Genomic DNA, 16113 nt, shown 5'->3' on the forward strand with positions numbered 1-16113 from the left:
AGTATAAACAGTAAGATATATCACTGCTGCAATGTATGAAAGAAAAGCAGTGTTGTTCTGAAGCAAAGCAGACAACATATTCAGATAAGCAGACTGTCTGCAGAGCTCTCCATAGTTTTCATTCATGATTCAGTTTTTGTCCCCAAAACGTTGGGAATAAGAGAAAACTTGTCATAATAATTTGCTGAATCCAAAGAAATGTTTCCCCCTCAAAAAATATTGTATATTCTTTATATATTTGAACCAGTAAAAGTGAGTCATCATTACTGGCTTTTAAAGTGTCTTATATATAGAAACAGAATCAGGAGAATATGTTCATGTCAAAATTCTAAATAGTAAACGCTGCAGAGGGTAATGTTGACCTCCAGTTCTGAGGTCAATTAAAAATAATCAATAATACACACACTCTGTATTAATTATAATGCAAGTGGTGACTGTGCAGTTAAAAACAACTTCATCACTAATCCGATCAGTTGCATAAGTCCTAACATATCACATCATGCATGACAACATCCCCTAAAATGCATGAATTTGTAATCTAGTGTGCTCAATAAGGACGTCAAAGATACAATATCCCATAAAACAACCAATCAAATGTTATATGAAACCTTATTCTACACTATCCATCTGTTTAAGGTTTCAATAAATGCATTGCAGAGACTGCCCTGCACCAAGAAGCTGCACTGCAGCATCATAAATTACCCAACCCAACAGAAAGACCTACAGCAACAATATCACCCAAAACACACCACGTAACACTCCACTAATCATTGCATGAAAGCATCCCCACACTCCAAACAGCTCCATGTTTGCAGGAGACTGATACAGCAGTATTGTCCCGGCACCTGAGCACACAATGCCATGCAATCTAGAGGACAGAGGGCGTATTCATGTTGACCCGAGCAGATTAATTGGTGACTTTATGCTTCACTGACGCAGGAATAATAAGTCTATACATACTTTATTCTGGAAATAAAAGCTTTAGTCATACAGGGATGAAGAAGAAATGGCTAATGCTGTGGTGAAAGTGATATGTCTGAGGCTAAAGATCAATGTGTAACTGAAGCCGCCTGCATTACTCTCCGTCAGCACAAATATAAGTGACTGTACTACAAGCTATCAGCTTACTGTAGTAAAATCTACAACCAAAGGTTTATGAAAAGCAAACTCTGTTAAAGGTGTAATCTGTTACTTCCAACACGTATACATCTGAAGTGTTCCCCCAGAAACAAAGATTTGTTGCCTTTGTTTTTATTTATTTAAACATTTTTCACACATAAATGTATTCACGTTATTCTTCGTATGATTCAATGAAGCAGTCATTTCTCATGGCAGTATTAATCCATGTTCAAAATAAAACTCTCCATTTTCTTTCTCTCCATCTAGCTTCCTAATTTCGCTCCCTCTCTTCCCTATAATCACTTTCATTTTTCCTCCCTACATTCCCTCCATTAATCAAAAGAGTAATAATCTAACCCTGCGAGCGCGGGACAGAGGACAGATGGCAGAATGATGACAACGCCTGGCAATGCATTGGCTCAGCCTCACAGATAATTGTCTCCTAGACATGACTTGAAAAGGTAAAAAGATGGAGTTTTTTAATTTTCAGTTCCAAAAAAGCTTAAAAAGTGAAAGCACCACATGGGACATTTTATTGTCATATCACTTCTGTGGAAGGACACAAGTAAAGTTAGATGAATGAAACAGAATTCAGAGAGGTAGTGGGAGCTCCTGGAATCTGCAATGAAGCTCTATAAATAACCATAAAGCTATAAACAACTCTATGTCCAAGTTTTAGACAACACGGAAGACAACTTTTAAAAGACAACATCCAGATCCTAAAAAGAGAAGCACTGAACAATAACAATAAAACCCAGTTTCTCTCTTGTGATAAAAACTAACAAAGCAGCAAATGAATGCCGTGTCGTAGTTTCAGACACTGTGACATAAGGTGGTTTTATTATGTGGTTTGGTGACGAGCCAACGAACCACTTCATTTTTCTACAGGCTTCGCCACAGCTTCAAGGCCTTGGGAGCAGCCATTTTGTTTCAGTGTTTTTGTTCACATGCAGAGTGTCTCTGAGAAAGTGAGAGGGTGTCCCATGGGGGCTGACTGGACACAAAAAGCTAAACTCTGAATTTCATCCTGGCTTGCTGTTTTGGCTGCCACTTAGCTATCCTTAGCGTATACGTCACACTCCCTGGTGGAGAAGAACACACTTCTTGCTTTTTCTCGAATAACTTCAGACTGTAGTCTGAGTTTCTTCTGAATCATGGCTCTTCTGTCCTGTTTCTTTACAGGAGCAGCTCGACATGAAAAATATACATTTTTTTACTGTCTTTCTAGGAGATATGATTATTTTTCCCCCTCATGACTTTGATTCATATATGAAGTTTGAACATCTTGTCTGGCTTTTTCTACATTTGAAAGAAATCAAACTTTTACCACGTAAAAAGCTAATCACTAACATCTCATGACTTTCTGAAACTAAAGCAGAAACATAACAGAGTGTAGCGTTATTGTAATTCATGCTATTTAAAGATTATGGATACAAACAAACCCTCATAAAACCATTGGTTCTAATTATTACTCTATATATCTATCAATCTTTCAAATCAAAACAAAGCCATACTAGCTGTTAAGCTAAACTAAGTGAACTAGCCACTTGCTGTGTAGCTACATGTTCAACTCTTCAGGTAAGTGGTCGACTAAAAGTAAAGGTTGTTTCCTAAACATCAAACTTTCCCTAGAAAATAAAAAGTGTAATGTTTTAAACTATCTGGTTTTCAGTCGTATAATTCTAAACATTTATTTTATACATGTTGCACATTTCTGACTACTAAATTAACCTTTCAAAGTGTGATTAGTGGAACAATTTACTACGTAGCTAAACTGTAATATCTATACCGTCTTCTCTTACCCTCAGGGCCATGAAGCAGACAACACACATTATTCTTGTGTGATACCAAAGACATGGGGAAATGAAAATGGAAGTATTTAGGCCTACTGTAAATATTTTATTCCTCATTTGATGACTTTGCACCGACAGAAGTGAACCATCACTAATAATAAATAATCTGTGTTCTAATGTCATCAACACAATCTTTTCAGACAGGAAACACGACCCCCGTGGCTCTGGATGTGAATGGCCCTCATAACTGAGAAAAACAACAGGAAAAGAAAAAGCACTTGACCCCCACAGGGTATTTGGACATCTTAAAGTTACAAATCTGACAGCAGAACAAGCTCTACTGAATCCAGGAGGATGATTTTGTTTGTCATGCAGCTAAAACCTGAACCGCACAGTGACAGGGGGACATTACCGCAGTAGACTTAGTTCACACACAGTCCACAGTGCTTTACCTAAAAAGGAGCGAGGCAGTGTCTCGTTCTTTGCTCAAGGGCAGTTTGAAAATGCCCTTCACCAAAGGCTCCAGCTCCTCTTTCTCTACTTCAAGCAGGAAAAGTCCTTTAATCTCCCGCTCTTTGTTTGGTTCAGATCCAAGCGTGAACTACTTTTTGATGTTCGGCTCTTTGTGATTCCTCACAAGGTTGTCAGTTAGTGTGTCAAGCGAAACACAACATTTGCATGAAAAACAAGGCAAAAATCTTTCTCTGTGATAAAGGTGTTTGAAATATGAAGGAAATACCCAGACTACAGAGATTTCTCATCAAGATCCAAATATATTCCAAATATATTTTTGTGTTGGTTGAAGCAGGTCTAACTAGGAACCACAAATGTGACTGCGTCTCATTTCATTAGACCAATGTATAAGGGTTCATGATGTGGCTGTAGTGTGAGGTTACTGCGTATAGGTCCTTATGCATGCGTAGACTACAGTTTAATGGTCGGTTTGGGCCTGTCAGCAACCTTTGAAACCACAAAAACTGAAATTCAGTTTAGTATTTCTCTGCCTTCTTGCATCTTGATTATAGCTGATTATTACTCCAAGCAGAGGGCTGAATCAGAAAGATCGAGAACAAAAGGAGCTGCAACAGGAAATAAGTTAAGGCCCGAACCTTCACCAAAACACGCAATGCGCAGCCAGCCAGCCGTCTCTGTATTCCCCATCATTGATCACAGAGGCTCACAGAACAGTGCAGTAAAGGCAGCATTAAAGCACCCATATGAAATGAACAACAGCCAGGGTGTTTCTGAGAAACAATCAGAGGATGGTGATGGTGTTGTGAGTCACCATTTATCCATAAAGCAGTCCCTTGCAGTGTGTGCAGTATATAGGCCTGACACCCCCTCTCACTACCACCACCACCACCACCGCCACTATCACCACCACCCTCTCCCGGTTTCTGTCTCTCTTCCTCACTGCAGTCCAAACAGTGCAAGCCGCAGTGATATTGGTATAGCGGTCATGGCAACTGGGCCATCCTTTGGGGCTTTATTGTGCTCTCTGTGTACTGTAGGCTGTAATCTGCCATTGTCATGACCACACAGCTGTCCGTGTCCAAAGCCATAGTCCTTTAGGAAAGGACTCGTTTGTTTACTTTGGACTTTTTTCTGACAATCAAATCTTTTTTTTCACCTCATCACAGATCAATAGACTCGCTGACAGAATGTGACTGAAAGACCTCTTATAGTAAAGGTAATCCATGTGTCACAGGGCACAATGCTTGACTTCCAGTGGTGTGACAAATATTCAATCGACCCTAAAGTGACAGCTTCTGTCAGTGAGCATCTGTCAGCGACCCTACCGCCCCATGTGGTAATATGATATAATGTCAGGTGCGCCAAAGATCAACACGACGTTAATATCTAATCAACGGATTCGCCAAACATGATGACCAACAACCATATCTCTCTTTCTGCGTCATGAGGCTCGGGTTCTTCTCCCATCAGCTATGGTATTGTGCGCTGTGCGTGACAGGCAACACAGCTGCGTCACTTCATCACAAAAAACAAGACGTTGACGTCTGTCGATTATTTCTCACCAAAAAGGTGAGTCAGTTGTTAAAGCTAGATGTGAAAATCGAACTCGTTAAAACGTTGGTCAAATCACGCGTGACCCCTGCCATGCGGTTGAGTTGTGTGCTTGCAGCTTGATACCCAGCATTATGAATGCAGCACTCCAAACTGGTACACGTTGCGCATGTGGAGCTCGGAGGTGTCAATTTATCAGCCAGCCATCGTGCGCCATGCGTGATTTGACAGACATCGGGTGCAGGGCTTATTGACAGCGATGAGCGTCGCCTCGGAGACGGCGGGCTGGATGCTTTGATAGGAAACTCAGAGAGAGGAAAATGAGGAGGGGGGCTGGGTGTCATAGTGCGGGTTTCACCACGGTCCTCCCCGGCACTCTTCCCCCCCACATCTCCCAGGAATAACCCCCCCTACACATACACACAGAAACCGCGCCGGGACATTTAGACCTCTCCTCACGAAGCAGTGTGGCGTTTATGAGGAGAGAATAATGCGTAAAAAGAGGAATGAAAGAAGCGACGCATCCATGGAGCTGGATCATGCCTCAACCCCTCCCTCCTGTTTATATCTGCTACCTTCCTCCCACCGACTTCACCATGGCGCAGTTTACTATTACATGATATTCTCCCCATCACCCCACATCCAGCGCAACCACCATGAGTCCTCTGTTCAAATCAGCGGGGAGGCCCTCATTTGTTTTTTTTTCTGTCTGACATGAGTGCGACGGACTGATTCATGTTCCGGCACCTTGTTGCGACATCAGCAGCCTACCTGCTGCCTCCATCGGCTCAGAGGATGGGAATGCGTTTCTCGCGTTCAGCTCCACTAATGTGAATGAGAAGCATCTAAATGCTGAGCACAGAAACAACCTCACCACCCTTTACAATGCTGTGTTTGGACACAAAAAATCAAAGGCATTTTTCAACACCTCGCTGTTTTCCCTCTCTGACGCTGTCCACGGTGCTGAAACATTGAAAACGCCCACATTGAATATACGCATTATAGCGCAGCGCATCCTTCCTCGCAGCAATCCACTGCGCGTTTCAGATTTATCACCCGGGAGGTCACGCATTGCCTTCTTCCTTTAATTCTTTTCCCTCCACCCTTCTCCTCCTACTAACAATGCAGCGAAATATCAGCCTTTCCCTGAACAAGATGAATCCTGAAAATGCAAAAATGCGTTTCCGTGATGCGATCGTTGAGACTGGAAGAAAACAGACATCCAAAGCTCGCCTTTCACAAATAACAAAACTCTGCTGCTTTAAAGGAAATGAAATCAAAAGACAGCAATATAAAACAGTTAAAATGTAGTATAAAATATAACGGGTCTTACCTGTGCCTGATGTCGGTGCCCCGCACTCAGAATGGGAGGAAATGCCTGCGTATATCAACAGCTACCCGTTACCAGCCTCTCTCTCTGTATGACTGGGATGCTGCAAAGGCACTGCGCGTCGGCTGATTCCTCCTCACTTCTTCTTCAATGGGGGGAAGCAGTGCAGCGCTCGTCAAAGATGGCGGACACTTTTGACGTCAGCAGCAGTATTAATAGATGTCTGCCAGAGAGAGAGAGAGAGAGAGAGAGAGAGAGAGAGAGAGAGAGAGAGAGAGAGAGAGAGAGAGAGACTTCAAGAAGTCTTTGTTATCATGGGCAGTTGCACGGATTGCAATTCCATTCAAGATATTTTGAAATGTTACTGCTGTATGTTTGGCAACTCTCTCTGTGTTGCCATATAGGGCCTGTTTTCTTTCTTTCTTTCTTTCTTTCTTTCTTTCTTCATTTATTTCACGAGGCTGAAGTCAAGCTTACGTGATGCATATCAATGAATATTTGAAGTAACTATGAATTAAATTGTATTAAGTGAAATATGAACCAAATCTCAAACAGTCAAAGGAGGTCGACCGATGTAATGTGAGCATCAACAATCCATGACACATTCAACAATAAGTCATTTAATCATGAGTCATGCATCAAGTAAAGATGATTCATGTTATTGGTCCCATCATTGTTGTTACCAATGATTCATGTCTCTCTAGAGACAAGCTTCCATCAGTAACCTATACATGATGATATCACTTCATACACCAAAATAGACCAGATAGTGTATATTGTATTATCTTGGAGTGAGGCATCAGAGTCTATGATTCTTTTCAATCTTTTGCAGATCAAATTGTGATACTTTTAATGGCACCAATATGAAATGTGTCCATAATCCAGTATATATATATGCACTGTAAAATGTAAGCTCATGTATAATGAAGATCAACTGATTTGAATTCCAACTTTTTGCAATCTGGCCAGTTATCTTGTGTGTTTCGTTCATCTTTAGAGGCAAACAGATTGATTTGGGCCCCTGTTATTACCACCACTCTCTTTGTACAGGTGCTTTTATCTTCCTGAAGGATTTGTGTTGTATTACAGCTCAACAAACCAGTAAGACTGTGATACCCAAGCACAGTGAAACTACACAGCAGAGGAGGCAAATAGAGATACAGAAGGTTGATCTGACCATGAAGAGGTTTTTGCTCCCTCAAGAAAGCACATAACTTGTTGACAGGCAGCGAGTAGAGTGGATTCAAATGTATTCCAGTCCAGACCTTTGGGACTGTTTAGGCCAGTAGATATCCTGCTGTGTGGGTCTTTGCTGTATCATCACTGTTTACACAGTGTAACAGAGGAGGACAGTCTATCCTTGTTTTGGTAACATTTTAAAGAATTTTGAAGGCCTGTTGTAGAATCTACAATGGATACAGGCTCTGTCACATTAGTAAGGGATACTGATTCATCCTTAGACAGAGGAACAATAAATGAACCCCACAACTGCATGTGTATCCAACCTTACATATCGTGTGTACCACAAAGCTCCTTTGTTGTCCACAAACTGTAATGCAACACATCAGTGAGCCATACTGTTAGAGTGGCTGTCATGCATCACAAAGAACATTAAACTATTTTATTTTTAGCCAACACCGACACAATGTCCTGCTGCTGAAAGTGTCCGCTACAGGATCCACCACACATAGATAACTCTGATACTTCACAGAGTGTGCAGTTGTGTTTGAATACAATTGGGTGTCTAACTAAGTGATGTAACAGAACTGAATGATTCCACATGATGGATGCTGCACTGCCTGAATTGTTGCATGCCATTATTTATTATTATCTTTATCTATCCTTTTTTACAAATTTACCAATACAAGTACATCTGTTTTAGGAACAACACAGCCCTGTTTAAAGAAGTGAATATGTATATTTGTGGCCGCATTTTTTAAGGACGTCTTGAGCAGGGTAATAATTTGTGGAGGGTTGCAGAAAGGGAAGTCAGATAACTGTCAGAGATAATTGGGGAAATAAAACTGCTTTTGGTGTTTTTACAGGATTTGTTGACAATCACAAAAATACAGAATTTCATTACATTTAGTTTTGAATATGGAATCTTATTGGTGTCTGAACAGACCAGTCATTTAACACCTTTTCATTTTGAGTTCTTTAAAATAAAAACAGCCTGACAGTGTGCGTATCAGCTGTGTTAGTCCCTCATCAGAAAATACAGTTTAAATTGTATTCTGAGTGTCGGTCATCCTCGCACTGACTGGGTAGTATGTTAACAAAATTGACATATCTCAATTAAGGGTCATCATTTCTTCAGGTAATGTATCATTTATTTTCTCTCAGTTGTTTCCTCAAAGCATCGCTGCCTCATGTGGAAATGTTAAGGCCTTACCCTGGCTGGAGGTTTGCTATTTGGGATCACTTACTGAAATGAACAAGAGAGCGATTGATGTTTTCTCAGCATGTCCACACTGAATTGTCTGTGGACTTAGCAGCGTGGGAATGTCCCCCGTCTCCTCTCCCCCAGCTGCTTGGCACTGTAACAAATGTGTCTTGAATTGCTCTGAAGCGAACCTGTCTGCTAAATTAATGATAATGATAACTCTGCATGAAAAATCCATTTGGAGAGGAGAGCCAGAGGAGAAGAACAGAGAGGAGAGGGAGTGTGTGTGTGTGTGTGTGTGTGTGTGTGTGTGTGTGTGTGTGTGTGTGTGTGTGTGTGTGTGTGTGTGTGTGTGTGTGTGTGTGTGTGTGCGTGCTTGCTCCATGCATGGCTGCATTGGGTGTGTGAGTGTGTGTGTGTGTGTGTGTGTGTGTGTGTGTGTGTGTGTGTGTGTGTGTGTGTGTGTGTGTGTGTGTGTGTGTGAAGAAAGCCAGAAGAATAAATCTACAGGTCCTTCATTCATTCAGTCTCCTCTAAAACAATAATTCAGGAGTATGACAAATCAAATTAGAAAGAAATGGAGGTGGATGATTGGAGTTCTGTGTGAACGGAGGCAACAGAAACCTGTCGGATCTGATTAGGTTCTTTAAACTGAGGTTCATGGGACCTTTAATGGCCTCGTAGGTAGGTCAAGGGGTCTCAGCACCATGACACATCTAGTGATATTAGTTCAATGCCTGACTGCCACATCCTGGATGCTTAAATTTGTTAACTGGCACTGAAACTCAGAGCATGACTGGTGGTGGCTAGTTTAACAGATATTTGTATTATTTATTACATAAAACAAAATGTTGGACTAAATAAAATGTTTGTGTAGTAAAGTTCATCTGCTGGGGGACATGAAATTGTGTGACCATGCCACGGAAATCTTTCTCACTGTGTGCTTGCCTGTTTTTATTTCATGACATATGAAGGAGTAATTCCTCTGACAATCATTTAAGAAGACAATCATTGTATCAATGTAAGGCAAAAAAGTGAAACCTCAAAACCTTCTGTCTCAACTATTCACTGATAGGACGAGTATTAAAGCACAAAGCATCATAGCAGATAATTCCCATCCTCTCTTCTGCCAGTTTGAGCCTCTGAGCTCAGGGAGGCGTTGTAGAGTCCATCTGGCAACTAAAAACGTGTCTCAGAAGTCCATCATCTGAAGTGCGATAAACATCCTCAACATTACAAAATGACTGATGAGATCTAAACCATGACATGAACTGTTGTAATGTGTAAGTCTGCTGCTCTGTCTGTCTCTTTCATTAACTGTGAATGTTCTTATGCCTAAGTATGCATCTGGAGAGCCTTAGGCAAATTTCCAGCTTGGTGCACAATAAAGATTTATCCTACTATATTATATTCTATAATTAATGGACATAATCTAATGATGTCCATTTAATTAGCCTAATTAGTCATCAAAATGCTGTTATAGCCCAAGGTCTGTGGATACTAGAGGCCATTTGTAGTATTCCTTGTTATTATGAAATAACACCTAGTTTCTACTTACGTATGTGTAGGGACGAGAGTCTGAAGTCCATTCATGCCTATTGGACTCTGAACACTGGGTATCGATGTTCAAGGTTCACTTTGCTGTGAACATGTTACAAACATGAAGGAACAAAAATGTTACTCAGCTCCAGCAGCGTACAAAAATAGATAACAAGCTAAAACAGACTCATTAAATAAACATCATCTATGATAAATAAATAGAAAACAAAGTTGAAAACAGAGCAGCATGTTAAAGATGTGCTTGCGAAAACTCTTCTCCTTTGTAATAACTTGGTCTGGAATCTGTTTCCCATACATTTACCAAATGTGACTTTTGCTGCAGGTTTTGGACCACATGACAGTGTGCTAGCTTAACAGACAGTCTGCTAACATGCTAACAGGCGGTTTCCCCTCCATTCTGTTTAAATGTTGATGGTTAGGTGTGCTTCTATGACTAAAGAGCATTTGTTAATCAAGTTTGAACACAGATTGTCTTTATTATTTTTCTATCCATCAGTAAAGAAATGCATGCTCTACTGTGAACACTAGAGGTATATATTTATTTAAAGATCTACAGACATCAGTTACACACGCAAGTGGAAACCATGCCTATATGTTGTGTCCACATTCCTGCCACATTAAGAGCTGTGGCCAACACTCAGCGGTGGTTGGTCAGCAAGCGAGTGTTCATAAGCAGTGACAGGGTTTTCTACAGCCTCACAGTGCTTAGTTGCTAGTTAAGAGTAACAATGTCTGAATAAGAAAAAAATATTGATGACTAAAACAATTAACTCCATTTGCTAGTTAAACAAAAAATGACATTCAGGGAATTAAACAGGCAGTAAGGATTCTGTTTGGATCTCTGTTGGTATGAAGTCCAGAAAGAAACTTGCTCCATAGGTGCCACCGAAAAACAAGAAACCTACTCATGAAATTCTTATGTTGTTCAACAGTTGGTTTAAGTCAAGATGTCTTATCAAAGCTGTTCAATAATATAAGAAGCTCTTTGATACAATAAACAAATAATTGATTAGCTGAGACATAAGAGATGAATGAAGCTAATTTCTCTGTGCTGTGGAGGCAGCCCCTCTTCATTGCTAACTTTTTTGATCCAAGTCAAATCCTCATTAACTCACCATGTTCTGATTGTACTCTTCATCATGAGGGTGCTCAGAAGCTGAGTGGTTAGAGTGATTCTACACGACCACAGGGTACGAAAAGTGACTGCAGACCTTTTATTTCACTGTCATCAGTTTTCTAAGTACGTGGACGTTTAAATCAAATCTGATAAAGAAAAGTTTGACAAATCAATATGTCTACAATGTTATGTACTTTTTATGCCTACGCAGATACAACCCATGTTTTTTTTTAATTCCATCAGGCTGCTGCTCTTTTTTTAACTAATATTTCTGCCGTATGTCGTGCCCCCAAGTGATTTTTAAACATTAAATATGTCTTTCAGTGACTCAGCATAACCAAATCTTCATTTTCATTCACCCAGAGAACCAGATTTGTGACAGAGTATTACTCCATCTTGATTCAGGTTAACCCCCCTTTAAATTATTTTCTGTTAATACCATAAGAATTTAAATCAATGTTAACTTTTGTCTACCGGGGTTATCAGCAGCCAGTCACTGGTACTGCTGCTGCTTATCTGTCACATGCTTTCCTCCACAGAGAAGCTCCAGATTGAACATTTGGATGTCTTTAGGCTTAAACCTGCAGGTTTTCAGTCCTCTGGCGTGTGGATTTGGGGGTGAGCTTAGGAATGTCGATTAGCATTATGTCATAATGCCTTTAGATGGTGAGATGATTTACATTCTGGAAAGTACAAATAAAGAGCATTGTCATTGAAAGCAGGAGGTTTTTAAAAACTCTCTTTTTTCACACCTGCTGTATTTTGGCTCTTAGATGAGATTAAAGGGAATAACCAACTTTTCAGAGGAGGTCTGTGAAGTCTTTGAAGGGGTGTGTGTGTGTGTGTGTGTGTGCATACATGTGTGCATGTGTGTGTGTATCAGGTGTCTGAGGATCTCATGGAATGGAGAGCCTGGCTGAAGCAGTGATTTATCTCACGGTCAAAGAGCAAAACACAGCAAGTGGAGGAGAAGATTAGCCGCAGCATTATCAACCCTGTAGTAGACAAGTCGCACACTCTGATCTCCCTCGCTTACTGACTGATTTCTTTCTTAATTAAACTTCACAAGGAAGGTGGAAGTCTGGAGGGAGGGAAGAGGAGGGGGTGGGCTGTGAAAGAATGACACAGCAAAAAAAGAAGAAAAAAATAGATGCAGGCTAAAACCAGACAAAGAGGTGTGAAGGATTCGTAAAGAATAATCGACCGAGACAGAACATTGAAGATGAGGAGAGACAGAGACGAAACACACTCCATGTGATGCACAGAGGGGACTGTGTATGTGTTTGTGTGTGTATGGAGAGGAAGAGGAAAGGATGAGAGATGAAGCCAGTCAGCCAGGCTGTGTTGTTCAGTGTGGGGGAGGGTGCTGCTGCAGCAGCCTTGCTGTGACTCAGCATTAAAATCTGCCTCTCCCTCTCTCCTTTCCTCAAATATCAGTCCTTAGTCATTGTACCAAACGCTGTCGTTACAGCTCTTCCTCATCAGGCTGTGAGGGTTTGTCATGGCACTTCATCTCATATGATTTGGCTGTCATGTTTAATTGTTCAATCTGATGAAGCTTACATGTTTGTACAGGGCTGTAAGCCATGTTTGAAATAGCAATGAGTGCTTTGGATATATCTGTTATCTGCTTTTATTACATGACGTGTTCTGAATACAAATGTTGACGAGCTATCTTTTACTTCAGTTCTTTTTATCAACACTAAACAGCAGGTCTGCCATCATGTCTGTTACAGAATGAACTACCAGGTATAATATTAGTGGAAAACATTTGGCTCAAAGCCGCAGTTGAAATTTGCACTGTTTCTTGCACAATCATACATTATATAATAATGATTCTTAAACATAATGTATATTAATGTATCATGAAACATTGTGTTCATTATCTTTTCCTTTGAAAATGTCAATGCATTTTACTGATTATACTTGACTGAAGTAACATTATGAATACATATTTTTTATTGTGTATAACTGTGTTTATATTAAAGCAATGATTCAGTGACTTAATTAAATGATGTGATTGTTTGCATGAACTTTTTGGGTTTATCACTTCAGGCAATAGAGTTAGTTTTCTGTTCAAACAAGAATTCATGTGTCTTAAAAATTAAAATAAAAAATGTAGTGCTGAATTCAAGTAAAATCATATTGCAGAAAAAAATAATACAACCACAAAAGTCAGATCTGGCAGTTTGATTCACTGTGAGACAAAGCTTTGTCATATTACAGTATTTTAAAGTTTAAATTTTATTTTGAAAGCAGCAAATGGACAAAACGTCTTCAGAAATGCACAACTCTAAACAAAATATAACATTTAGATTTTTTGTGTGAGAGATATGGTATAGCTTTAGTCTTTTACATAATCGATCATTGGTGTTTACTATTGTTTATCAATATTTTTACTGTATTCTATCTGTGTCCTCTTCCTCCTTTCAGGATATTTTGTTTTATTACTGATGGCATTCACCTGCAGGCCTGTTGAGCTATTTCTTCCTTACAGAGGCACTGAACTGTGAGCCAATGTACATCAGCAAAGACATGCATGAAAAGAATAGCTTTCTGGCAAGCTCACAGGGAAGAGTGATATTCCAGCTGATAATTGAGGTATTGATAAATTGGTAGTGAGTGGCGACATTGATAAGTGAGCGACTGAAGGTCTCACATTTAACGGTGAGGATAGTTGTCAGAGGGAGGATCGATCCACATCGACCAGCTTCTCTACACCTCTCTGGCCTCTTTCTTCTTGTCTTACCTATCCTTGGCTTTTATATTTTCCTTCTTCTTTTTGCCCTTTTCCATATAACATCTCTCCCTGTTTGTATCTCCTTTTTGGTTCAATGTGCTCCTCTTCTATCCTCTTTATTCCTCTCTTCTACAGTAGCTCATCACACAGACTTCGGGCTTTACTATTTTAGAATCAACAAAAAAAAGCAGAGGCTAAAGTTGGAAACCTTGTGTTTAAGCAGCTAAGTAAAGTACAACAAAGCAGATGAGAACACTCAAACAGGAAGGAGCACGGTGAAGCAGATGGGCTGAGAGAAAAATCACAACATGATGCAACATGAGGTTATGTAAGTCATCAAGTATCCTGATCTAATACTGCAAACACACAAATCATGTGAAGTGTCACATGAAGTAACAAAGGATAAGGTAATGTAACATAATATAATAAAAGGTATGAAACACTTTAGCAGAGAGCTCAGGGAAGGAAAGGAAACAACAGAACAGAATTTGCGAGGGTGCACTGGCCCAGAATCTAACGTCCCTCCTGGCTAACTCACAGGAAGTGGCACATTACTGTCGACTGAACTCAAAATGTGCGTACTCTCAATCTTCCATATGTGCACATGGGTGCATATAAAGTGTGTGTGTGTGTGTGTTCTTGTGTGTGTGTTTGCTGGTTTGTGTGTCTAAATGTTTGAACAGCTGAGATTGCCCAGCTACATGACCAGAGCTGAAAGCCCAGTGGGCAGGGAAATGCGATGAGCTCTGTGTGGAGATGAGGACATGAAGACGTTTTGTGTTTGTGGTGGCATCTTGAACACGGTCAGTGATGAAATAAGCAAATTAATTTTTCCCAGTTGTAAGTGCTCGCTCGTTTTACCTTCACTTTCTTTCTCTATTCCCCCTTGCTTTTAATGAAAGAGCCCTATTTAAGCAATAAAAAGATATTTCACTCACTCTAGTGCCGACAAATTACGTAAACTCTGAAGCTTCTGTCTGCAGAATTCCAAAGTGTATTTCCTGCAGTAAGCCTATTTGTTTAAAAAAAGACACTGTAACAGACGGCGGTAAAACAGATGTCCCCATCACTCATCTGACGAGGTGACACTGAGAACAAATAGACTGAAAACAACTTACAGGATGCACTGATTTTCATCAAGATCATTAACAACTTGAGGAATGGCACTTTCCTCCACTATAGTCAGGATTCAAACATCTTGACAATTGTTGGATGTATTGACATAAAATGCTGAGCTGATGTCCGTGGCCCTTGGAGAACAAACCCTAATGACTTCTGTGACTGCAGATTGTATCGCTATTTTCCCCAGCAGATTTCTTTTTTCACATATGAACCCTATATCCCCATATCAACTCAGTGATAGGTAAGAAGTTCTATACAGTGTATTGTACGGTGGCTGATGAGGGAAACAAGCCGCAAATGAAGAAGAAATGATGCATCTTTAAAATACATGAAAAAATATTGTTTCTACATTTGCAGCTTGTTTCCATTGCCTGTATAATAAATGGACGTAGTCTTTCTGATGTCACGTTTGTTCTGAAGCAGAGTTTTGAAGCCAATCTTAATATTTTCTAAACTAATGAGTTATAAATTAAAATCACCCACTGTACAGTGTGTGTCGATAGAGATATTAGCTCCTCGACCTAAACCACTTTTGGAACCAGGCTGTAAACATGTTTACTTTTACTGTAAAGATGGGCTTTTTGAAAGGGTGTATATGTGGCTTTCTGTACTTCTCCTCAAGTAGACACTTTATGAACTACAGTTTTAAACACTTCCGCAATGGCTTCATTTCTCACAGCCAGAAGTTGATGCTTGCTCGAATCTCCTGATGAAGATCATTGGGGCTGCTGCAGATCGTCTGCCCTTGTCAGCCACCGTAGGCATTGTCTCGGATAATGATTCCTTGTGATCACGTTTTTGTCTAGAGCAACCATGACATTGATTTTTGTATTATGAGTAAAATGTCTCGACAACTGCTGGATGGATTGTTTATTGGCACAGATATGAACTTGAAAAGCTTTTAACCAGTGCCTCATCATGTGG

General features: G+C 40.2%; 1 protein-coding gene across 1 annotated transcript in view; it reads right to left on the reverse strand.

Annotated features, from left to right (window-relative positions):
• The window catches only part of snap25a (synaptosome associated protein 25a), a 60565-nt gene that overhangs the window by 29878 nt on the left and 14574 nt on the right, over positions 1 to 16113 (reverse strand). Inside the window, exons 4-7 of the mRNA XM_034700052.1 lie at positions 14077 to 14230; positions 11909 to 12010; positions 10209 to 10291; positions 6271 to 6490 (exon numbers count right to left, since the gene is read on the reverse strand). The gene's annotated coding sequence lies outside the window, so the exon portion shown is untranslated. The remainder of the gene's footprint in view (positions 1 to 6270; positions 6491 to 10208; positions 10292 to 11908; positions 12011 to 14076; positions 14231 to 16113) is intronic.

Source organism: Notolabrus celidotus, chromosome 13 (assembly GCF_009762535.1).
Source record: "Notolabrus celidotus isolate fNotCel1 chromosome 13, fNotCel1.pri, whole genome shotgun sequence".
Classification (NCBI taxonomy): domain Eukaryota; kingdom Metazoa; phylum Chordata; class Actinopteri; order Labriformes; family Labridae; genus Notolabrus; species Notolabrus celidotus.